This window comes from Bos javanicus, chromosome 23 (assembly GCF_032452875.1).
Source record: "Bos javanicus breed banteng chromosome 23, ARS-OSU_banteng_1.0, whole genome shotgun sequence".
Classification (NCBI taxonomy): domain Eukaryota; kingdom Metazoa; phylum Chordata; class Mammalia; order Artiodactyla; family Bovidae; genus Bos; species Bos javanicus.
Window position 1 is genome coordinate 34,829,565 of NC_083890.1, and position 24,843 is coordinate 34,854,407.

General features: G+C 38.7%; 1 pseudogene; it reads right to left on the reverse strand.

Annotated features, from left to right (window-relative positions):
* Nucleotides 1–22,281: 22,281 nt before the first annotated feature.
* Nucleotides 22,282–24,071, reverse strand: LOC133236012 (regulator of nonsense transcripts 3B-like; annotated as a pseudogene).
* Between the last annotated feature and the right edge of the window lie 772 nt (nucleotides 24,072–24,843).

Consider the following 24,843-nt stretch of genomic DNA (forward strand, 5'->3'; position numbering starts at 1 on the left):
CCCTTGTCTCTTAAGTCTCCTGCCTTGGCAGAATGGTTCCTTACCATAGCGCCACCTGGGAATCCCCTCTTCTCAGTAGCAAACCCTTATATAGAAATGATTTTCAGTCACTGTAGAGTGTTCTGGTAGAGCAAATCAGATCAAAGATTTGCATATATGTTTGAAAAATGCACATACACACTGCAAAGCCAAAAACCTGTTATCGAAATCAGTAATATCATATTCAAGCAGCCCTACCTTCAAAGCGACTCCTATGTGTGTTTTTGGTTTCAAAAGAAAATGGATAAAATGAAAACAGGGTGTATAATTTTTCTCTGCTTAATTCTATTTGTAACTGAGCTGAAATCTCAATGATCTTTTTAATTACTATTTGATGGGTCTCCAGGGATTCTGGGCATAGGGCAATCAGCCTATTAATTGCCTGCACCTGTGATAATCTTGTACACTTAAGTTACAAGGATGACAAACTTTTATCCACCCCACACTTTTGGAATTCAAATTATTTACACTTTATTGGAGGGATAGCATTTCAGGGAAGAATATAAAATGAGAAACAGAGATACTGTGGATTAGCCCTTTAAATCTTTTATTCCCAGAAAATTGGTTGTTTTGATAAGATTTTTCCTGTTACAGTATTTGTTGAGTACCCATGGTATGGCTGTCTGCCATTTTCCTAGGTACAATATAATTGTATCTTTAGGTGATAAAATATTTAGGGATAAGACTGTAATTTTATGCATGTTGAATATGCTTTATGATAACATTAGAACAAGTAGGCTTATGTGTGCATCTATACATCATGAGAAATGCTGGGCTGGAAGAAACACAAGCTGGAAATAAGATTGCCGGGAGAAATATCAATAACCTTAGATATGCAGATGACACCACCCTTATGGCAGAAAGTGAGGAGGAACTCAAAAGGCTCTTGATGAAAGTGAAAGTGGAGAGTGAAAAAGTTGGCTTAAAGCTCAACATTCAGAAAATGAAGATCATGGCATCCAGTCCCTTCACTTCATGGGAAGTAGATGGGGAAACAGTGGAAACAGTGTCAGACTTTATTTTTCTGGGCTCCAAAATCACTGCAGATGGTGATTGCAGCCATGAAATTAAAAGATGCTTACTGCTTGGAAGGAAAGTTATATCCAACCTAGATAGCATATTCAAAAGCAGAGACATTACTTTGCCAACAAAGGTCCATCTAGTCAAGGCTATGGTTTTTCCTGTGGTCATGTATGGATGTGAGAGTTGGACTGTGAAGAAGGCTAAGCACCGAAGAATTGATGCTTTTGAATTATAGTGTTGGAGAAGACTCTTGAGAGTCCCCTGGACTGCAAGGAGATCCAACCAGTCCATTTTAAAGATCAGCCCTGGGATTTCTTTGGAAGGAATGATGCTAAAGCTGAAACTCCAGTACTTTGGCCACCTCATGTGAAGAGTTGACTCATTGGGAAAGACTCTGATGCTGGGAGGAATTGGGGGCAGGAGGAGAAGGGGATGACAGAGGATGAGATGGCTGGATGGCATCACTGACTTGATGGACGTGAGTCTGAGTGAACTCCGGGAGTTGGTGATGGACAGGGAGGCCTGGCATGCTACGATTCATATGGTCGCAAAGAGTTGGACACGACTGAATGACTGAACTGAACTGAACTGATGCATGCAAAGGGTTTAGTGTATTATATCAATACTTACTTGACATGTGCATCATCATACATTATCTGATTTGCTAGAAACTAAATATTAATCATATCATGATAAAAGGCTTGTATAAAATCAACTATACTGACAGATCCTTTTTTTTTTTTTTACTTTTACCTGTTTGTTTCACTTTTTCTTTTTTCTTTTCATTTTAATTAATTTATTTTAATTGGAGGATTATTACTTTATGATAGTGTGGTGGTTTTTGCCATACATCGACATAAATTACCCATGGGTGTACATGTGTGGCCCCATCCTGAACTCCCCTCCCACCTCCCTCCCCACCCCATCCCTCTGGGTTGTCCCAGAGCCATGGCTTTGAGTGCCCTGCTTCATGCATTGAACTTGCACTGGTCATCTATTTTACCTATGGTAATATGCATGTTTCAAAGCTATTCTTTCAAATCATCCCACCCTTGCCTTCTCCCATATAGTCCAAAATTCTGTTCTTTACATCTGTGTCTCTTTTGCTGCTTCACATATAGGATTGTCATTACCATTTTTCTAAATTCCATATGTATGTGTTAGTATCCTGTATTGGTGTTTATCTTTCTGACTTACTTCACTCTGTATAATAGGCTTCAGTTTTATTCACCTCATTAGAACTGATTCAAGTGCATTCTTTTTTTATAGCTGAGTAATAGTCCATTGTATATATGTACCACAACTTCCTTATCTATTAATCTGCTGATGGACGTCTAGTTTGCTTCCAAGTCCTAGCTATTGTAAACAGCGATGCAAAGAACATTGGGGTACATGTGTCTTTTTCAATTCTGGTTTCCTCAGTGTGTATGCTCAGCAGTGGGACTACTGGGTCATATGACAGTTCTATTTCCAGTTTTCTAAGGAAGCTCCACACTGTTCTCCATAGTGGCTGCACCAGTTTGCATTCCCACCTACTGTGTAAGAGGGTTCCCTTTTCTCCACACCCTCTCTAGCATTTATTGTTTGTGGACTTTGATGGCAGTCATTCTGACCAGCATGTGATGATACCTCATTGTGGTTTTGATTTACATTTCTCTTTTTTTTTTAAATTTTATTTTATTTTTAAACTTTACATAATTGTATTAGTTTTGTGATAATGAGTGATGTTGAGAATCTTTTCATGTGTTTATTAGCCATTTATATGTATTCTTTGGAGAAATGTCTGTTTAGTTCTTTGGCACAATTTTTTATTGGATTGTTTCTCAATGGTGAAAAATCGAAAGTATTTCCTTGAAAATCAGGAACAAGACAAGGGTGCCCACTCTCACCACTGCTACTCAACATAGTTTTTGGAAGTCCTAGCCACAGTAATAAGAGAAGAAAAAGAAATAAAAGGAATCCAAATTGGAAAAGAAGAAGTAAAACTATCACTGTTTGCAGATGACATGATCCTCTACATTGAAAACCCTAAACATACCACCAGAAAATTATTAGAGCTAATCAATGAATATAGTAAAGTTGCAGGATATAAAATTAATACACAGAAATCTCTTGAATTCCTGTACACTAACAATGAAAAAGCAGAAAGAGGAATTAAGGAAACAATCCCATTCACCATTACAATGAAAATAATAAAATACTTAGAAATAAATTTGTCTAAAGAAACAGAAGACCTATATATAGGAAACTATAAACACTGATGAAAGAAATCAAATATGGCACAAATAGATGGGAAAATATACCATGTTTATGGATTGGAAGGATCAATACAGTGAAAATGAGTATACTACCCAAAGCAATCTATAGATTCAATGCAATCCCTATCAAGCTACCAATGGTATTTTTCACAAAACTAGAACAAATAATTTCACAGTTTGTATGGAAACACAAAAAACCTCGAGTAGTCAAACCAACCTTGAGAAAGAAGAATGGAACTGGAGGAATCAACCTTCTTTACTTCAGACTATATTACAAAGCCAAAGACATCAAGACAGTATGGTACTGGCACAAAGACAGAAACACAGATCAGTGAAACAAAATAGAAAGCCCAGAGATAAATCCACGTACTTTTGGACACCTTATCTTTGGCAAAAGAGGCAAAAGTATACAATGAAGAAAAGAAAATCTCTTTAACAAGTTGTGCTGGGAAAACTGGTCAGCCACATGTAAAAAAATGAAATGAAAACACTTTCTAACACTATACACCAAAATAAACTCAAAATGGATTAAGGATCTAAATGTAAGACCAGAAACTATAAAAATCTTAAAGGAAAACATAGGCAGAACACTCTCTGACATAAATCACAGCAAGATCCTCTATGATCCATCTCCCAGAGTAATGGAAACAAAAGCAAAAATAAACAAATGGGACCTAATTCAACTTAAAAGCTTTTGCACAATGAAGGAAACTATAAGAAAGTTGAAAAGGAAGCCTTCAGAATGGAAGAAAATAATAATAAATGAAACAACTTACAAAGAATTAATCTCCAAAATATATAAGTAGCTCAATAATAGAAAAACTGACAACCCTTTTTTTCCTTGTGTTCTTTCCTGAAATGATGGTGGTAAACTATAATGTTATGGAAGTCATGTTCAGGATATAAAGCTCAAAACAAAAGACCCAGACATTGAATCATTGAATCATGAGGTCTGATCTGTACCTTCACTTTGCCTTAACTTGTTGGACATTACGTTAGCAGTTAGGCAAGGCAATATTTTTCCTTATGCAAAAGTAGCTCTTATTTTGCTATTCACCCTCTGATAAACCTACTTGTTTGGATCTTTTTTCCAACACAGTGTTAGCATGTCAAAGTTCATATGACAGACTGACATAAAAACTGAATTGTGGATCTTAAATAATACCACACAGTTATTTGTTTGGAAAATGAGTATACTCTAGATTGAGCAGATATGATACACTGATCTTTGTCAAAACTGGTTCTGGATCTGACTCATCTGTGACTAAATCTTGGTTACTAGACCTGCATTTCATTTCTTCTTAAACTCCAAAAGTGCTTCAGAGATTTTGATCAAGTTCATTAAATTTACTTTTAGTTAGTCCCTTTTAAATTTACTTTTATTTAGTCCCTTTTGACACAGTATAGACTATGGGGAAACTCCCAACTCCTTGCAAAATGAAATTGCATTCCCTAAAATGGTTCCTTCTTGAACTGCTCAGTGACTGATTGGTATAAGAAAACAGGCTGACTTGGGCTGCTTTCTTTCCTACTCTTTTGTAACAGTAGAAAAGGAAGGGGCTCTGTAAGCTTAGTTGAGTGAATACACAGCTAAAGGCTCAAGATTTTAGAGTCACCTTTTGCTCACTCACTTCTCCTTTCCTGTCCTCAGATCCATCTGTCACCAGTTTTCTCAGACGATTCCTTCAGAGTGTGGGCATTTCCACCTGACTCTGATGTAAAATGCACTCAAAATATCTTTGAGCTTTGACAAATGTATCAACTTCAGTTTTTCTAACTAGAAGCACCAAATAAACTCTGACCCGTGGTTTACTGACTTTGTGTCTGCCAATTGGGGTTGATCCATGGTTGACATCACTTTTTAAGAAAGTACATTTGAAAACATCACATGATGTGAGTCTCAATTGCAAAGTTTTGGGGATCCTCAGAATCCATCTGTTGCCACAAGTGAGAAATTTAGAAAATCTCTGAAACTTTATATGTGCACATTTGTATACTATTTTGTATATAAATAATATATATAATAATTTATATAAATAAACATATATGTGTGTGTTTATAATATATATATATATATATAAATTGCAAAGGTTATTTGTGTTATTTTTTTTCTTTGTCAAGAAAGGACAAAACAAATTCTATTCAATCTTTCACATTAATGTGTTTGGTCTTTCCTCTTAACCTTCTGAATCAAGTTCTAGTTTTCACTCTAAATTGAGTGGAATCCAGACCAAGTTTGTTATTCTCCCCAAGCTTATTAAATATTTCATCATGGGGTCATCTCCATGTGTTTTTTGACCTCTAAATTTCACCAGAGCAAAGTCACAGTTTTCCTTAAAACTCATTCACAGTTTTCCTTAAAACTCACTAGAGTCTGCCAGCCTTGGCCTCTTGGTCATTTATTTGAGATTTTATACTAACTTTGCATTTCTGGGTTAGTGAGCACACATATCCAGAGAAGGCAATGGCAACCCACTCCAGTACTCTTGCCTGGAAAATCCCACGGACGGAGGAGCCTGATAGGCTGCAGTCCATGGGGTCGCTACGAATCAGACACGACTGAGTGACTTCACTTTGACTTTTCACTTCCATGCATTGGAGAAGGAAATGGCAACCCACTCCAGTGTTCTTGCCTGGAGAACCCTAGTGACGGGGGAGCCTGGTGGGCTGCCGTCTATGGGGCTGCACAGAGTTGGACATGACTGAAGCGACTTAGCAGCAGCAGTAGCAGCAAAGCACATGTATCCATGTTCTTCTGCAATATTATGGTAAAAGCCTCAGTCAGTGGTTTTCACAGGGTTGAGGAAACTGTACTTTTAGTACTAGAGTGACCTCTGGGGCTTGGGTAAAATGTAGACTGCAGAAAAGAAGACATGAAAAATCCAGAAACTTTGGCCTTTGACCCAGAAATATATATTGGCTGAATCGCCACAACAATTCTGAGCACAATAAAACTGACTACCATGAGTTTTTCTCAAATGTTTACACCGTAGTTTCTTAACCACATGTGAACACAATTGAAGTACTTAGAAATAATCTTCGGATTGTTTGTTGTCCCATTTCAATAAGGTGAGCCAAGGTGTAAGTGACACGGTGCCTTGAAATGCCCCAGCTATGCTTCACTTCTGTTTTCCAAATCTCACGGCAAAATGCTTCTTGCCTTGTGGCCCACACTCATCTGGAACTATTTCAGGAGGGATTTCTGGAAACACAGTTTCAGCTCAGCTTAAAGCAGACAAAAAGAAAACAGACAATTAATATTTAATGAATGAGTGAACAAATGAAAAATCAAATTAATCACCTTTAAGAATTAACTGCCATGAATTTCAGATATCTGAACTGTCAGGGCTCTTCATTTCCCTAGGGAATTTAGTATATCCTTTGCTGGAAAATATACTTATTACCTTTTTTTTATTTGCTAGCATCAAGTCTCTCACCTTCTATCTTCCATTAAACATCATCTCCGCTCATTCACCAGAACTCATGTTTCCAACAGCCTCAACTCATTTATCTATGTCATGGAAGCAGCACTGCCCTAGATTAACCAGGCATCACTTTCCTGATGTTTTGATTATTCTAAATGTCTATCTCAACATGCAAGAGTAATCAAGTAGCATTTATAGAAAGGGTTCAGGAAGAGATAAAAGATAATAAAGGCTGCATCTTGTGTAATGGAGCATGTGATGTTAACTTCTTCAGATAATGAAAACAAGGAGGCAAGGAGAGATAAAGAAAATAAAGATTAGCTGCTTTCCCTCACCCTGAGCCTCAATTCTAATACATTTATAATAATCCACCATCTATCAGGGTAAAGATACATATTCAAAATTAAGAGATAAGTTATCATTTTTTCATTAATATTAAATGATTTCCCAGCATTTGCCAATTTGGATATAGAAGGTTAATTCATTAAGAATAATTATAAAAGTGACTCATGACGAATTGTTTGGTGCCAAAACATAGCAGGGATGTGTGTCAGGCATTCTCTTATAACCAGTGATTCTCAAACTAACAAGAGAAGAATCACCAGAGGGACTTTTTAAAGCATAGATTGCCCGACCCCATCCCTAGAGTTTCTGATTCACTTGGTCTGTGCTGGGGCCAAGAATTCGCATTTTGAACATATTCCCAAATGATACTCATTTGCTCCTCGTCTGAGGACTGAGCTTTGAGAAACACTGTTAGAAAAAAGCTACGTAAAGAGGGCGGAGAGCCTGTATCTTATTTGTCAGGATCACTTAACAGTATGTCTTGCAGGTACCTACAATTAACTCCACAATTAACGTGCTTATTATCACAAATGGCTAAACACTAAGCTATGTGTCAAATCATTGCTTCACACAACCTTAAGTTAAAGCATCTACTGTATGTCTTGTTATCCAGCCAATACAGAAAGTCGAGCCAAGCATTTAAAACCCTGTTTAAATAGACACAGTTGCTATATCTAATCAACACAGCAGCAGGGCTTGCCAAAAACCTATAAAACTAATGGATTTGCAAGAAAATTACATCACCTTCAAATCAATGCTGGTAACACAGGTGGCATTTATAAAAAGTAAAGAAATTGACATTAACACAACCCATCTTTGCTGCCTGCCAATGAGTACTCCAGCTTTGTTGAGGAAAGATCGACTTTCTTCCAAGAATTATATGTAAATACACTAACTTAAATCATTCCAAAATAGTGTAGTCGAAAGAAGCAGAGACTGTTCTGAAATGTGTCAATTGATAAGTTAAGAATATTTGGGTCTAAGTTTTATAGGGCTGTTCTTATCCAGCAATGGGCAAATGGTCTTCAAAATCAAGGATTCTTTTCCTATTGAAAAAATAAATAAAAGGATTAACCATCTAACTCTCATTTTCCTTGCTTCATCACCAAAGAGGCCCACAGAAATTACAGTGTGCTATGTAATGGAAAAGCAGCTGAAAACTCAAACCTGTGGCTGCAGGCATAACCTCTGCTCTGGGGACCTGCATTTACTTAGCAAATGGAATTAAAATTCTGATCAGTGATATAAAAGGTTTATAAGGGAGGAAATTGTTGTGTGGTCACATTGGCTGCCTTAATCCCTTTCAGTTTGTGCTGCCCACCTTGTTTTGAAACCAATCCACAAGGAATCATTTTCACCTTGAAAACTCCAGATTCATGTGAAGCTTAGAAATAAAGCTCTCTGGGAAATGCTTTCCTGGGTAATCCCAGAGAAATAGGAGGCATGTGTTGAAAATGTGCACACATGCACACACATACACACACACACACAGGAATATGCACTTGTGCATGCTTACACACCCTCATCATAAAATCCTATATGAAGTCAACATTTTCCAGGAAGAGATACTGCCTACTATAAATGTAATCGACTATAAATCTACTCAAGCATAGAAATGGCTTATATTCCACTGATTGAGCTGCACAAATATTCCATCTAAATGACTGGATAGTGACACAGAGTATTTAGATCATTTGGGTTTAGAAGTATCTGTGTTGTCTACTAAAAATGCTTTGTTATCTCCTTTGGAAAAAAAAATAACAATTAGGGAGACAAATTAAAAAACCTGAGTTATACAGTGGAAGACCAAATAGATAATGGTCCATTTGATTATAAGTTTTGGTATCTTATATAGTTCATTTTTTACATGGAGACTACAGACATCAAGAGAATGTGTGAGCAATAATCACAATAAAGATACTTATGTAATTAAGAGTTGTTTTAGAAAGGCAGGTTTTAAGAAAAGACATCATAAATATAATTAGCTACAAATGTTTTTTTAAAGCACGGTAGGAGATCAGTCAAGGTGGAATAAGAGGACATGGAATTCACCTCCTTCCATGAACAACTTTAAAAATACATCTACATGTGGAACGATTCTTACTGAAAACTAACTAGAAACAGTCAGAAAGACTCTTGTACATCCAAGGCTGCAAGAAAGATTCACACATAATCAGGTAAGAAGAGAGGAAAGGCAATGCAGACAGGACCTGTGCCCCTGGGAGGAAATCTAAAGAAAAGAGAGAGTATGTGGGTGGAGATGCCCCCTCTCACCCTCCTCCCATCCCTGCTACCCTAACCTCCCTGTAGGAGTGAACAATGAGAGCCACAGATTGGGTGCTTCCATCCTGGGTTTCTACACTTGGGAGAGGAGTCACTTTGTTTGGCTGGAGGGCTGTGGGAAGCTGGAGGAGTGTGTGGGGGCTGGTTTGCCCCTGAGGCAGAGCAGAGAGGGTAGAGAGAGGACTGCTCTAGAGACTCCCTGGTTTCTGCCTACCACCTCAACAGAAGCCCCATCCAAAGCCAAGTAAATGCTGCAGCCCTGCTCATTCTGCATCCTAGCACAGCACTGGATCTAGAGTGGCCAGACTGGGGAGAAAGCCAGGCCATGGGGCTTTCTCAGAGACAACCTGATCTCCTGGGGGCTGAGCCCAGGAAGAGCAGCTATGGCCATTGTTGGTGCTTATTCAGAAAAATCACTCGAAGCAGCCCAGAACTCTACTACGACTGATGCCCCAATGTATGCCAAGAGTTGACGGGAGCCCCACCTGCCTTACAGCATGGCTCCACAACAGGGCAAGGGTGGTACAGGCTGGGCTCAAAGATTGGCTGCAGGGAGCAAAGGGAACTTGCACTCAAGGCTCTGTCTGAGCAAAGGCAGAGAAACAACTGGGGGCACCCACACAGGCAGTTGCATCAGAAAGTGCTCAGGCCTCTGTCTGTGGCTGATATGAGCAGATAAACTGAATGGGCCTCCTTGCTGAGGTTCTCTTGCATCTGGGGCAAGGGTCCCAGTGTTAGGAAAGGGGAAGGCATATACTTAAAGGGAACAGAGTCACTGTGCATGGGCTCCACCCTCAGGGCTTCTTCTCCAGCAGCTTGGGATCAGACCGCACCCCACAAGGGTAGTGAGGGCCACTGAGCAGTGGGGAAGTCCCACCTTTCACCTGTCTCTGCTCTAGCCCCTCCATCTCCAACCCCACCACTTGCCAAGGTGATACCTTCCAGGATACCCTGTGAAAAGATGTGACTTGCATCCATGTCAATGTAGCTCTCCCACCAGAGGCATGAGCACACAGTCTGTGCCGGGACACCCCTTCAAGACCACGTTAGGTAACTGCTTCACCTAAATTCATAGAGGCAGAGAAAGTTAAAAAAAAATGAAAAGGCAGAACCGTTCGCAGTTGAAAGAACAAGAGAAAACCCTGGGGGAAAAAATAATGAAACAAACAATTTATCAGATAAAGAAGTCAAAGCATTGGTAATCAAAATGTGAATTGAATTAGGGAAAAGAATAAACGAACTCACTGAGAATTTTAACAATGAGCTCGAAAAAAGATAAAAGACATCTCACTCAGAAATGAAGAATATAATAACTGAATATATAATTGTGTGAATGGTCCCCTCTAGAGCAGTCCTTGGTCATCACGGTAGCCTTGTGAGAAGTACATTTTAACACATGAGAGAGAAGACTGAGTAAAATACTTAATTGAAAGAATAGATATAAAGAACCAGCATTTGCTAAATTAATATGTTCAATTGCTTTTATTTATTAATACACTAGAGTCTTTATATTTAGTATGATTCTGAATATTTAAAAGAACCCAACACAATTACCAATAACTTCCTATGGATAATATTTCTGCGTGTGCATTTGAACATGGGACATAAAGCATATATAACATTTAAGTGTGTGGCTTAGCTAAGGGTTTTCAGGTTGTTATTATGTCACCACAAAGCAACTTGAAGACTAAAACACAGAGCGATAATAGTTTTCATTAACGTTGATCACACAGTTCAAGTAAAGACACAGATGGAAAGCATTCCAATTGCAAAATGTTAACAGGCAATATTGAGAGGAGAAAGAACAATTAAGTTGAGCAATGAGCTATTTATAATTTTGGTTGCCTTGAGTCCTGAATTTTCTTTATTACCATGAGGCTGTGGTTACTTCTTGAATGATTTTTGGCCTGAAGTATCCTAAAAGTAGGTTTTCAACTTGATGAAAAAAGTTTGTTTTTGTGAAAACTAAAAATAATAAGGTGCCATCATTAGTATAAATGATACAAGGTCTTTGTTATCTTTCTGTTCTTCCTGATGTCCTTTTTATACACTTTTTTGCACAATGGCTGCAAGTCCATCATCTTAGTCAAATGTGACAGCAATGGGCCAGAGTGATGTGACAAAACAATGTTCCACTTTTAATATACTAGATTATAAGCTTCTTGAGGGCAGGGACCGGTCAATTTTATTTGTACCTCTAGTATCTAATATACTGTCTCTCAAATAGTAAAAGAGAATGCTTTTTTGAATGAATGCATGATATTTATATGATTGACTAATATTCATACATACACATAACACTGTCAAATATATGTACAAATAGAATTATTCTAAGTTTAATTTTTATTCTGTGACTCTGGAAGTATTAGGATGTTATTTCTAGTCCTGCCTTGACAGTGTGAACAATAGTAGATACAACGCCAGATTTGGATTATTTTGGCTTTTGGTTATTTGGATTCTTGGTAGGTATTTGTAAATTGTAAGTTATCTTGTGATAGTTTTCTAAAAGCCTTAGAAGCTTTTTGAATTTTCTTCATTTTCCTTTAAAATGCCTTTTTTTTAAAACGTGGTCTGGGCTTTGAGAAACATCTCTATCAGTAATTAATAAAGACAGAGACATATGAAGCAACTTTTTCCACAAGAGTTATTATAGATATATCACTTGTGACAGCTTTTTGGGTCCCCTATAAATTCCTGTCTCACCAAAAGAGTTATCAATCTCACACGCGTCATGAGACTCTACCAAACTCAGATTGCTATGTTTTTTGTCAATTTAAGCTTATTTATAGAACAGCAAGCACTGTAGGTTAAAAAGAAAGCTATCCCACAGGGAGGATCTCTTCAACTGAAGAACCCCTGTTTCAGCATGACGTTCCATGGTCTATCAAACTGAAATAGCTTAGCAGTAGCTATACAAGTTTCCTTCTAAGACTTCCTTCTAAGATTTAAGGAGAACAGAAGAGCTTCTTTTAACATGAACTTTATTGTAACCAATAAAGGATTAATATGGGGGAAAGAAAGCTACTTTGTGGAATGAACAATTAACAGTGTAGCCATTTGTTCTGTGAATATTTATGAACAGCCACTCACATGTCAAGAAATGTGCAACTAGACAATACAACATTCACCTTTGGGCACAGATCACATGGAAAGTAAGTAATGTGCAGGGATAATTGTAACCTACTAAATGGGAGTGCTTCTTCACCATGGTATTTTTAACCTTATCTAGAAGCAATGGGATGAAGGGGTCTTCATTCTGATCTTTCTTCATCATTATAATTCTATGACTTTGACTTCTCTTGTTGTCTATGAAACACTGGCTCTATTAGGGTGTGAAATCCTCCATGATAATACTGGAAAACTCTCAATCTCTGCAACTGCAGTTTGTCAACTTTCATTCCTATACCATTTATACCTCTATTAGTCACAATTCCTCACTTGTATCATTGTGGTAAATCTTTTGATTCCTAATTGATTCTGCCTTACATCTAAGGCATGTCTGTAACCACTGAGAGGTACAAAATCTTTTCTGTATTTTGAAATGTCTGTATAAGAATCCCAAATTCAAGTCTGTGATGGGTAGAGATTTATAAATCTCCTAAAATTAAGATGAAATAAAAATAACCCCTGAGATGAAAGCTCAAGGTCATTTATCACATGTTTTTCCTTTGATCCAGTAGAAAGGTCACTTCCTTCTTCACTCCTTCCCAATTCCATAGTCATCCTCCACTGCAGCTAAAGAAGGTAAAAGATAGACCAGACCATCTTGAAACAATGCTTTTGTACTCACATATAAAGCAAGCCCCCTTCTCAGGTCAGTTTCTATTCACTAATTAAGGCAAAAGATTTCTTCTCTATAAGGCTATCAGCTAAACCCCAAAATGAGTGAATTTTTAAAATGTGTTTTCCATAGCATTTATTGGAGAAGGAAATGGTAACCCACTCCAGTATTCTTGGGTGGAGAATTCCATGGACAGAGAAGTCTGGCAAGCTACAGGCCATACAGTTCATGGGGTCACAAAGAGTCAGACACAACTGAGCAACTAACATTTTCACTTTCATGGTATTTATTCATATTACCACTAAAGTACTTACCATATTCCACTATTACCTAATTCTGTGTGTCTTCTCCAAGAAATTATACCTTCCTGAATCTTGGTGGCTCAGATAGTAAAGAATCTGCCTGCAATGCAGGAGACCCAAGTTTGATCCCTGAGTCATTTGGGAAGATCCCTGGAGAAGGGCATAGCAACCCACTCCAATATTCTTGCCTTGAAAATACCAAGGACAGAGGAGGCTAGCAGGCTGCAATTCATGGGGTTGCAATGAGTCATCCATGACTGAGCAACTAACATTTCACTTTTCTTTTGTCCAAGAATTTATACCCTTCTTGGAAGCAGAGGGGATATCTCTGTATTTGCATTCCTTTTGCCCAGTTCTGTGACAGATACATTGTAGGTATCAGTAATAGGACTTATAAAAGAAATAAATGAGTTAATTTAAAACATTGCTTTCTGCAAAAAAAAAAAAAAAAATCTGTATTACTGGGTTTTGCAGCTTAACTTTTCATCCCTTTTACCTAAGGGATAATTAGCAACTAAAAGGGAAAGGGCAAATGCTTCTTTTTAATTTAAAAATCATGCTGTGATGAAGGTTAAGAGAAAGCAATTTGACTTTGAATATCACTGTAGGGCTCAGGACACAGACACAGACACAGTTCAGACAATAAAATGTCTTCATATTTTCCACCTAGCATTCAAGCAAATGTGAAGACTAGATGACTGAATGCCCCACTTCCCTGAGCTCCTGACAAAATTGTCCAGATCACACTGTCATGGATCCACACAGATCCATCCAAGTTAACCAGTGACAAAATGACCATCTGCTTGGTCAAAAGTTGGTAAGTACAGGATATGCTGCTGTCCCACTGATAGCCTTTACAAATTGATTAAATCAGTGCACTTTTAAAGAATGCATAATCTTTTCCACCATTTTCCTCATTCTTACAATGTGTTGAAAGACACCTGACTTGGCATTTAAACCTATCTAAATATGGTGATGAATAGTTTGAAACAAAGAGTCACTGTAATATTGCTTGCAGCTTGGGATAAATATTTTCTGCAAATATGAAATCCTACTTCACGTGGGAGGAGGATATTTTAGAATAATGTCAGCTGAGTTATGTTGGCTGAAACTAGCTTTGTTTCCAACTGTGGATGTAAATGAGCAGATTTAGTCCTTCTGTCACCAGTACCCTGACATAAGACATAATACGCTATGAAGAACTTAGCACTTGGAAGCATATATTTTAGAATAATAATATTAAACCTTATCTTTAAAGATTTTATAATACTTGGAGGGTTGTGGAACGTGTGACTCTGGAAGTATATGAACACATTCAGAGCTCTTCACAACATGGGCACTGACCGGCTTATGTCTCACTCACAGTTCTGTCCACAAATACCAAAACAAATGCAAAAGGAATCTCCAGCACCATTAGATACCTTTTATGGCAGTCTTTGGACAGATGCTCTAAATATATTTTTATTTACTGCCTTTGGATTCTGAAGGACATGTTTAAGCATTTTTAGATTTTAATATTTTTTGTGATTCATACATGGTTGGTTTTTAAATCCTCTCTTTGCACTTTGTATATAAACAGTTCTACCTGTGTACATATTATAGACTGCTAGAAATAAGAATAGGCTGGTCTTGGGAGCAAGCATCATCTTCAAGTTGGGAAGTGTATTATTATTGATGCTTGAATCTGTGAAAATTAAGTTCTAAAGCGTGTACTAAAAATGTATAAGGGGAAAGTATCTGAAGGGCTTTTCAGGTGGCTCAGTGGTAAAGAATCGGCCTGCCAATGCAGGAGCCACAGGAGTTGTGGGTTCTAACTCTGGGTCTCCCATGGAGAGAGGAGCCTGGCAGGCTACAGTCCGTGAGGTGACGAAAGAATCGGACATGACTTAGCGAGTAAACAACAATGTAGAGTGTAGGGTCTTAATTCCCTGAGCAGAGATTGAACCCACACCCCCTGCCCTGAAAGTGCAGAGTCTTAACCACTGGACCACCAAGGAAGTCCCAGTTTGAGGTGTTCTTGACTTTCTTTATGAAAATGGAAAAGGATGTTTATCTATAAAGAATGACAATGAAGGAGTCAAGTAGAAGATTTGAAAAGAGGTTGACTAGTTGACGGAAAGAAGAGGAAAAGGAGCTGATGAGGAGAGGACTGCTCATTGACACCCAAGTCCAGGTGGGATGCTTAGAATGGTGGCACAAATCCTCAGGCTAGGCTAGAACTCAGATCTTACGTTTAGGTTTGGGGAGGGGTCTAATGAAGATATAATAGAGCAACACTAGTTGCCAACTTATGTGAATGGCAAGGTGCTTGGAACTGTTCTGAGGGGCAGAATCCATACCATACCATGTAGCAGAGGAAACACCCTGGGATAAGTGGTTAAGAATTTGGACATTGCTCCTGTGGAGGAAACCATGTGTCTTCCACAGTAGAGACACACTCAAATGATCTCAGAAGAGGTATGGCTGAGTATAACCTGGCTACCCCTTCCTAACACACATGGCACACAAGCTTTTCTTAGGAAACATCCATTGTTTCTACAGGCAGGTAAGGACCATTTGGTCTTCACCTCAGCGAGTTGTTTATCAGCATCATATTAACTCATGACATCTGGTCTAGTAATATTTTTAACTTTGAGGATGAAGCTTTGTAAAAAATCATTTTTCACTGTAGTCAGAGATGTCTGAATACTCATATATACCGGGTTGTACACTTCGTTTTCTGTTATGAAGTTATGCTTCAAATTTGTATTTTTGTCTGCTTTTCTTAAGCACATTTATAAAATGTATTATACTCACCTTTTTCTTTTTCAGCAAAAGGCAGTAGCCTTGAAAGAGACAGAAACAGAGAACTGAAGGACCAGCGGAGTCTAATTTAGCATCCCAGTTCCCCCACTTACAGTGGATATCGTCTCATCAGCCATGTAACTTCTCAGGCCTCTGATTTCTTTCTTATATAGAAAAGCAGGTTTGGCTAGATTTTCCAGTTCTAAGATTCTTTATAAGATAGAAATCTTACTTCCTCGTGGTCAATTTGAAGTGTAGCATTAAAGTCAAACAGCCAAGAACATCTGCAGTCAGGGTAGGTAGCAGGCTGTGCCCATGTGTTCTAGAAGCCTAATACCAACGCTGGGGTTTTATACTGCAGCAGCATAATCATTCCTACCAGCATGTTCCATTAAAGCTTGACTTACTGCCAGGGAATTCACCTGCTGACACAGTAAAACTCCTAACTGGAAGCATTAACATTGCGATGTCAGATGGGGAAAAAAATGGTTCATAAATTCCACAAACATGCACTGCTTTATTTGGGGTCCTGGCTGCAAACTCATTATTTATGCTGTGTACAGTAGACCATCAACATATCCCACTGGGAAATTAGTTTGCAATTTAGAATCGTTTCAAAGTACAAGTGATTCTCAAGTCATTTTCTGAGGTTAAATGAGAACTCTTATTGCTTTCCGTGGGCTCTGAGGGAATTTTTACTCCGTGTGTTCCCTCCTCCCCCAGCTTCAGCTATACTGTCTTGATTTTACTTTCTTAAATGCACTTTGGTGCTAAATCTCTTATTTTTTTTCCCCCCAAGTTTTGAAAGCCAGGAAATGGAGTGGTATTTGTTGCATTTTCTTGCTTGCAGGGCAGTTTAAGTACCTCACTTTTGATTACTGCTTTTATTCTTCAAAGACCCCGCCTGAGAGATTCCCAAGTTCTCCATGAATAGCATTGCGTAGCTAACATAGCAGTCATGGGGGAAGACCAGATGGCATCCACTTTAGGGTGCACTGAGTCAGAGTCATGATGCCACTCCCATTTCGGCTCCTCACTCTGGGGGCCGTGCCATGGGACAGGCCTGAATCCAGGCAGATGGGCTGAGAGCAGAAGGCATTAGTCTCAGAATTCCAGGTAATGGACACTGGAGGTTCAACTTTGCTTATGGGTTTATGAGCCCATAAGGGTGAAACAAATTATTAAGATAAAAAGCATTCATTCCACTGACCCTTTTTATGTTAACACACCCCTTTATTTGATTCTTTCCTTTAGAACCTCCTTAAGCATTTTTAAACTTTATTTCACTGCTAACTGTGGGCATATCTTCTGTCTTATCCCCAACCTAGGAGACTTGATCTCAGACCATCTGGTAAATCATTTGTAACCCAATCTTATCCTTGGGGAAATATATAGCGTTACTTTAACTGTGCCATTTTAGCCTTATCATTCCCAGAAAGTAGCAAATAATCCATAGTGTGGAGATATTGTCAAAAAATTGTTTTCTCCTTTCTGAAATGCCAATATTACTAGCTATTAGGCTGATATTATTAGCTATAATGAACAAAAATAAAAATAGAAAATAAAGCAGAGTTGCTAAGCCACATCAAAGGGCTCCTCTCCTCCAACAAGGAGCACTAGAGTTTATCTGAAACCAAAATTTCAACATCTCTGTAATGCATTGGGAGAGTCTTTCCATAGGCCCAGACCAGAAAGTATACAAACCGAAGAGATTGAGTGTTTAGTTTCAAAATACATGAAATCACCAGTTTAAACATAGACACTACACACAAGGAATGCAAAGAAACAATGAAAGCCAGAGATCAACAGAGTAAATATCACCTAGAAATACTAACAGTCTTAAAGGTCAGAAATCCTTAGTTAAACAAAAAGACCCATCCGTTAAAAACAATCAATTACAAGATAACCTGATAATAGCACACTATGAGTCCTCTTTAAAAGCAGGTATTATTCAGTGAAAAGCTATTAGCTATGTGTTTTAGAAGTAAATAAATAGAGCAGATAACAGATAGTGACTGAAACTTGAAGAAAAAGAAACCAAAAATTAAGTGCATTTGGAACTGCTTAATATTGAACATCTAAGGCACTGGAGAAAGTCTTTGTTCCATGGGTATAAATCCATGAGTGTCAGTATGCTAAGGCTCTGGTATTGCATGGAAAAAAACAAAAATGATTCACTAGTTACAATATTTTGAGTTAGCCTTCCTGGCTGAGATTGTTTTAAAAGGTCTTCCTTGATTACGGATAATTCAGGTCTTTCTCTGCTGCTATTAGAAGATGAACATGCATCCAAAATAATCCCCTTTTCCTTCAAGCTTTGAAGGAAGCATGTTTTGGCTGGTTTTCTCATGTTTTTGGTGTTTTTTTCTCTTTCTAAATGTTATGTAGACTTTATAATTTGTTAGTACCTATATTCAACTCTATTTCAAATCCTGAAAGATGATGCTGTGAAAGTGCTGCACTCAATATGCCAGCAAATTTGGAAAACTCCGCAGTGGCCACAGGACTGGAAAAGGTCAGTTTTCATTCCAATCCCAAAGAAAGGCAATGCCAAAGAATGCTCAAACTACCGCACAATTGCACTCATCTCACATGCTAGTAAAGTCATGCTCAAAATTCTCCAAGCCAGGCTTCAGCAATATGTGAACCATGAACTTCCTGATGTTCAAGCTGGTTTTAGAAAAGGCAGAGGAACCAGAGATCAAATTGCCAACATCTTCTGGATCATGGAAAAAGCAAGAGAGTTCCAGAAAAACATCTATTTCTGCTTTATTGACTATTCCAAAGCCTTTGACTATGTGGATCACAATAAACTGTGGAAAATTCTGAAAGAGATGGGAATACCAGACCACCTGATCTGCCTCTTGAGAAACCTGTATGCAGGTCAGGAAGAAATAGTTAGAACTGGACGTGGAACAACAGACTGGTTCCAAATAGGAAAAGGAGTATGTCAAGGTTGTATATTGTCACCCTGCTGATTTAACTTATCTGCAGAGTACATCATGAGAAACACTGGACTGGAAGAAGTACAAGCTGGAATCAAGATTGTCGGGAGAAATATCAATAACCTCAGATATGCAGATGACACCACCCTTATGGTAGAAAGTGAAGAGGAACTGAAAAGCCTCTTGATGAAAGTGAAAGAGGAGAGTGAAAAAGTTGGCGTAAAGCTCAACATTCCGAAAACAAATATCATGGCATCCGGTCCCATCACTTCATGGGAAATAGATGGGGAAACAGTGGAAACAGTGTCAGACTTTATTTTTGGGGGCTCCAAAATCACTGCAGATGGTGACTGCAGCCATGAAATTAAAAGACACTTACTCCTTGAAAGGAAAGTTATGACCAACCTAGATAGCATATTCAAAAGCAGAGACATTACTTTGCCAACAAAGGTTCGTCTAGTCAAGGCTATGGTTTTTCCTGTGGTCATGTATGGATGTGAGAGTCAGACTGTGAAGAAGGCTGAGTGCCGCAGAATTGATGCTTTTGAACTGTGGTGTTGGAGAAGACTCTTGAGAGTCCCTTGGACTGCAAGGAGATCTAACCAGTCCATTCTGAAGGAGATCAGCCCTGGGATTTCTTTGGAAGGAATGATGCTAAAGCTGAAACTCCAGTACTTTGGCCACCTCATGCGAAGAGTTGACTCATTGGAAAAGACTCTGATGCTGGGAGGGATTGGGGGCAGGAGGAGAAGGGGACGACAGAGGATGAGATGGCTGGATAACATCACTGACTCGATGGATGTGAGTCTGAGTGAACTCCGGGAGTTGGTGATGGACAGGGAGGCCTGGCGTGCTGCGATTCATGGGGTTGCAAAGAGTCGGACACGACTGAGTGACTGAACTGAACTGATATTAAACTCAGGGTTTCCCCAGGTGGCGCTAGTACAGGAGATGTAAGAGATGCAGGTTTCTGGGTTAGGAAGAACCACTGGAGGAGGCATGGCAACTCACTCCAGTATTCCTGCCTGGAGAATCCCATGGACAAGAGTTGCCTGGCGGGCTACAATTCATAGGGTCACAAAGAGTTGGACACTACTGAAGAGACTTGGCATGCACACACACATATTCAACTCATCTTGGCCTTTGCTTGGTAAAATAACAGGTTAAACAGATATGATATTTGACATATTGAGGCTTAACATCTCTTAATCTGTAAGAAATCTTGAGTGGATGGTATTTATAAAGACTTTTCTCTTGTCACCAACAATTTTTTTCTCTTAAACTTTCATATTATTATTTCAGATAACACTTTCTGATAACTACTAATTTCAGATAACTGCTTTCAGATAACATACTAATTATTTATCATTAAAGCCCCAAATCTTCTTATATTTATGGAGATAGGCTTAATCCTTTTAAACTTTCCAACTCTCCAGGGTAGTATCTTATCATTGGCAAATTCAGACATTCCTACATGTTTAATGTTTCATGAGATAAGTAATTTATTTATAACATTATCAGACAATGTGGCAAAAAAGCAGTAGGATATGCTCTGTGGCCTTTCTGTTTTCATAACATTATTTGAGCAAGAGAAGAACTCATTCTCTAGAAGTAAGATTCCACTTTCAGCTTCTCAAAGCTGTAACCTACTTTGATTTTGTAATAGAGCCTTTCTGGAAGGTCTATCATAAATTAGCAACAAAAGGAGATTAATATATATTTTTCCTCTTTCTCCCCAAATGTTAAGTTTTGTTGAAAAGTCTTTCTTTCTTTCTTTCTTTTGAGTGCTGTTATTTATTGACATCAATGCAAGACAAGCTAAGTTGCTATTTAACTGGAACAAATATTGGTGCAATTTCCTTTCTGGAGAAGGTAGGCACTCAGCTCATGAAACCTAAGGTCAAGCAAAGACTGGATTGTCAAGCACCAACTAAGGGTTAAACTTCATGAATATAAAAATTGCTAAAGGCAAAATGATATGTTTTTAAAAAAATTTTTTACACTAATCTCACGTAATCAAACAAAGAACTAAAGTGAAAGTGAAAATCGCTCAGTCGTGTCCGACTCTTTGCGACCCCATGGACCACACAGTCCATGGAATTCTACAGGCCAGAATACTGGAGTGGGTAGTGGTTCCTAAACTAATCCTAAAACTTTAGGACATATATATGGAATTTAGAAAGATGGTAACAATAACCCTGTATACGAGACAGCAAAAGAGACACTGATGTATAGAACAGTCTTTTGGACTCTGTGGGAGAGGGAGAGGGTGGGATGATTTGGGAGAATGGCATTGAAATACGTATAATATCATATATGAAATGAGTCTCCAGTCCAGGTTCGATTCGCGATACTGAATGCTTGGGGGTGGTGCAATGGGATGACCCAGAGGGATGGTATGGGGAGGGAGGAGGGAGGAGGATTCAAGATGGGGAACACATGTATACCTGTGGCAGATTCATTTTGATATATGGCAAAACCAATACAATATTGTAAAGTTAAAAAATAAAATTAAATTAAAAAAAAGATATTGACATGACACGATTGTTTAAATTTCTGCATAAATGAAGATGTGTTATATCCTTCACTGTACTTGTATTACAATTACATGCTTCTTGCTTCTACACTACACAAAGTCAACAGTTATCACCAACAATGACTATAACTAGATCTGAACGAGACTTCACAGTGACTCTGCTCAATTGAAATTTAAGAAAATTCAATCCAGGATTAAGAAAACCTTTTGATTTTAAAGCCAGTTCTCATGTCTTCTTCTCAGGTCATACTTAAATAAGTCCTCTCGTGACATTTCTTGCCTGCAAACTGATGTATGTCCTCTCCCCATCAGCTTTATCTGACATTTTAAAGTTAATTTGTAGAAAACTGCATAAAAAATGAAAATTGCACTTCCAATCTGAACCTGCAATCAGGTTCCTGCTTTGACACAAAACTTACTCCTCTGCAGTGTACCCCACCAGCACAGCACCCCTTTTCTCTCTCTCTCTATTCCTTTGCCCCGAAGGCACTTTAGGATTGCTTAATTCCGTCCTCTTTGGCTGCCTAGACAGTCAGGACACCTAAGGCCATCTGGACTTATCACTCCTCCCTTCCTTCTATTCTATGGTTAATACCACTTTCCTGCTTTATCTCTATGGCTGAATCTCCAGTCCTGGTGCTGGTCTCAGAGGTACAGAACCGATTTCGGCTTTGAGCTCCTGGCTGGTAAAGCTGCATCGCTAGGCAATCCTTGTTTCTTATGCAATCTCTCTTAACCACTTCTTTCTTTTCAGTTTTTTTTTTTTCTGAGTTGCATACTGGCTCTGTACCTTCAGGCTTCTTTCCTTTTTCCCAAAGTGCTTCTTCCTCCTTCTTCATTTCTTCTTCCTTTCTCTTGCAAGCCTTCTCCTTCTCATAGTGCTCCTTCTGCCTGTGGATCTCTTCTTCCTGCCTCTTCAGCCTCTCTCTCCCGCCGGATGCACTCTTGGACCTATTCATAATCCCGCTCCCTCTCCCGGTATTCTCTGCCACGCTCATCTTCAGGTTTCTTAGGCTTTTCATCTTTAAATTCACCCTCAGAACTCCTGGGCAATGTACAACTTTACCCACTGGCTCTTTCATCACTCAGATTCTCTTTGTCTAATTTCTTGAGCTTTGTTGTCCAATTCTTTTTCATCTCCTTTTTCTGGCTTCTTGAGCAGCTTAATCTTTGGTTCATCCTTTAATTTGTCCCTTTCTGGAACTCTGTCTATCTTCTTTAGCTTTTCTATATCTGTTTTTGTTTCTCTTCTTCTTTCCACTTCTGCCTCTCTCCTTCTCTTTGTCTTTTTCCTTCTATTTCTCGCCACCTCCTTTCTTCTCTTATCTTCTGCTTGTTTTTCAGGAAGCTCAAAAGTGGAGATGCCTTGTTAGCTGTTAGTTCTCTATTTTTTGCTTCTATTTCCTCTAGCAGTGTCTCTGGAGTAGACGTCATTTTCTCATTATCTGCAGCATAGCTCTCCAAAATTTTTCTATATTCTGGATCATCATCAATAGTCCTGATTTTAGTATCTCTTTTCTTAGTCTTCTTTTTTGCAGCTTTTTGAAAAGGTGCAAATTCTATGATGGCAGGATATTCCTGACCTTTATTGTCAAGGAATAACCATCATAACCATCAAAACAATCCCTGAACAAAATAATGTCCTCTTGGCTTTAAAAGTTGATGTATGCTCTTGCATACACATGAGGATACATAGTAATATCATTAGAAAAAAACTCAATATAATCATGGTCAGGCGTAGGCTGAAGATGTTCCTGAAGTTGCTCTTTGGTCAAAGTGGGCGGTAATCTCTGAATTACCACCTCGCTCAATGTCTTTCTTCTCCTTGTTCCAATCCTGCTTATCTTCCCTTTTAGTGCTGTCTCCTGAAGCCCCAACACTGCTGCCTGTAGCACTGTGGCAGCTTGGCCTAAACGCTGGCTACGTCAGTCACCTACGCTTCCCAGCCTCTGCTGAGAAGTCTTATTTTAAACCATATGCCAGAGGATGCTTCCTCTACCTAAATTAAGACCTGAAGTACTGTATAACTGAATTCTTGAAAATAATTCCATGGAGGCAAAATCCATGGCAAAACCATGTTTTCTAGGTCACTAAAACCTAATGTTCATGCTATACTTGCAGGTGAACTTTTGCAAAATGCAAGCATAGTATTGAAATCAATAAGAGGCCAGTGACTGCAGGGCAGCAGAAAGACTCCAGGGTAGATATTCTCATGTCAGCAGGTTGGGGGAGGAACTGAGGATGCTGGTGAATTCAGGAATCCCCTTCTTTATAGGAATATCTGACTCTAATCCTAAACCTAAAGCAGGGATTGAGGACTGCTCTGGTGGCCCAGTGGCTCATACTCCATGCATCCAGTGCTTGGGGTCTAGGTTCAATTCCTGGTCATGCAACTAGATCTCATATGCCATAGCTAAGACCTAGTGTAGCCAAATAAATAAATAAATATTAAAAAACAAATAAACCCAGGGCTGACTTCTATGTTCATTAACAGTATTATCCCCTCCCTTTATTTTCCAAGCCAGGCTTCAACAGTACATGAACCATGAACTTCCAGATGTTCATGCTGGATTTAGAGAAGGCAGAGGAACCAGAGATCAAATTGCCAACATCTGTTAGATCATTGAAAAAGCAAGAGAGTTCTAGAAAAACATCTACTTCTGCTTTATTGATTACACCAAAGCATTTGACTAAACTGTGGGAAATTCTACAAGAGATGGGAATACCAGACCACTCGACCTGCCTCCTGAGAAATCTGTATGCAGATCAAGATGCAACAGTTAGAACTGGACATGGAACAACAGACTGATTCCAAATCGGGAAAGGAATACATCAAGGCTATATATTATCACCCTGCTTTATTTAACTTATATGCAGAGTGCATCATGAGAAACGCTGGGCTGGAAGAAACACAAGCTGGAATCAAGATTGCCGGGAGAAATATCAATAACCTCAGATATGCAGATGACACCACCCTTATGGCAGAAAGCAAAGAACTAAAAAGCCTCTTGATGAAAGTGAAAGAGGAGAGTGAAAAAATTGGCTTAAAACTCAACATTCAGAAAACTGAGGTCATGGCATCTGGTCCCATCACTTCATGGCAAATAGAAGGAGAAATAGTG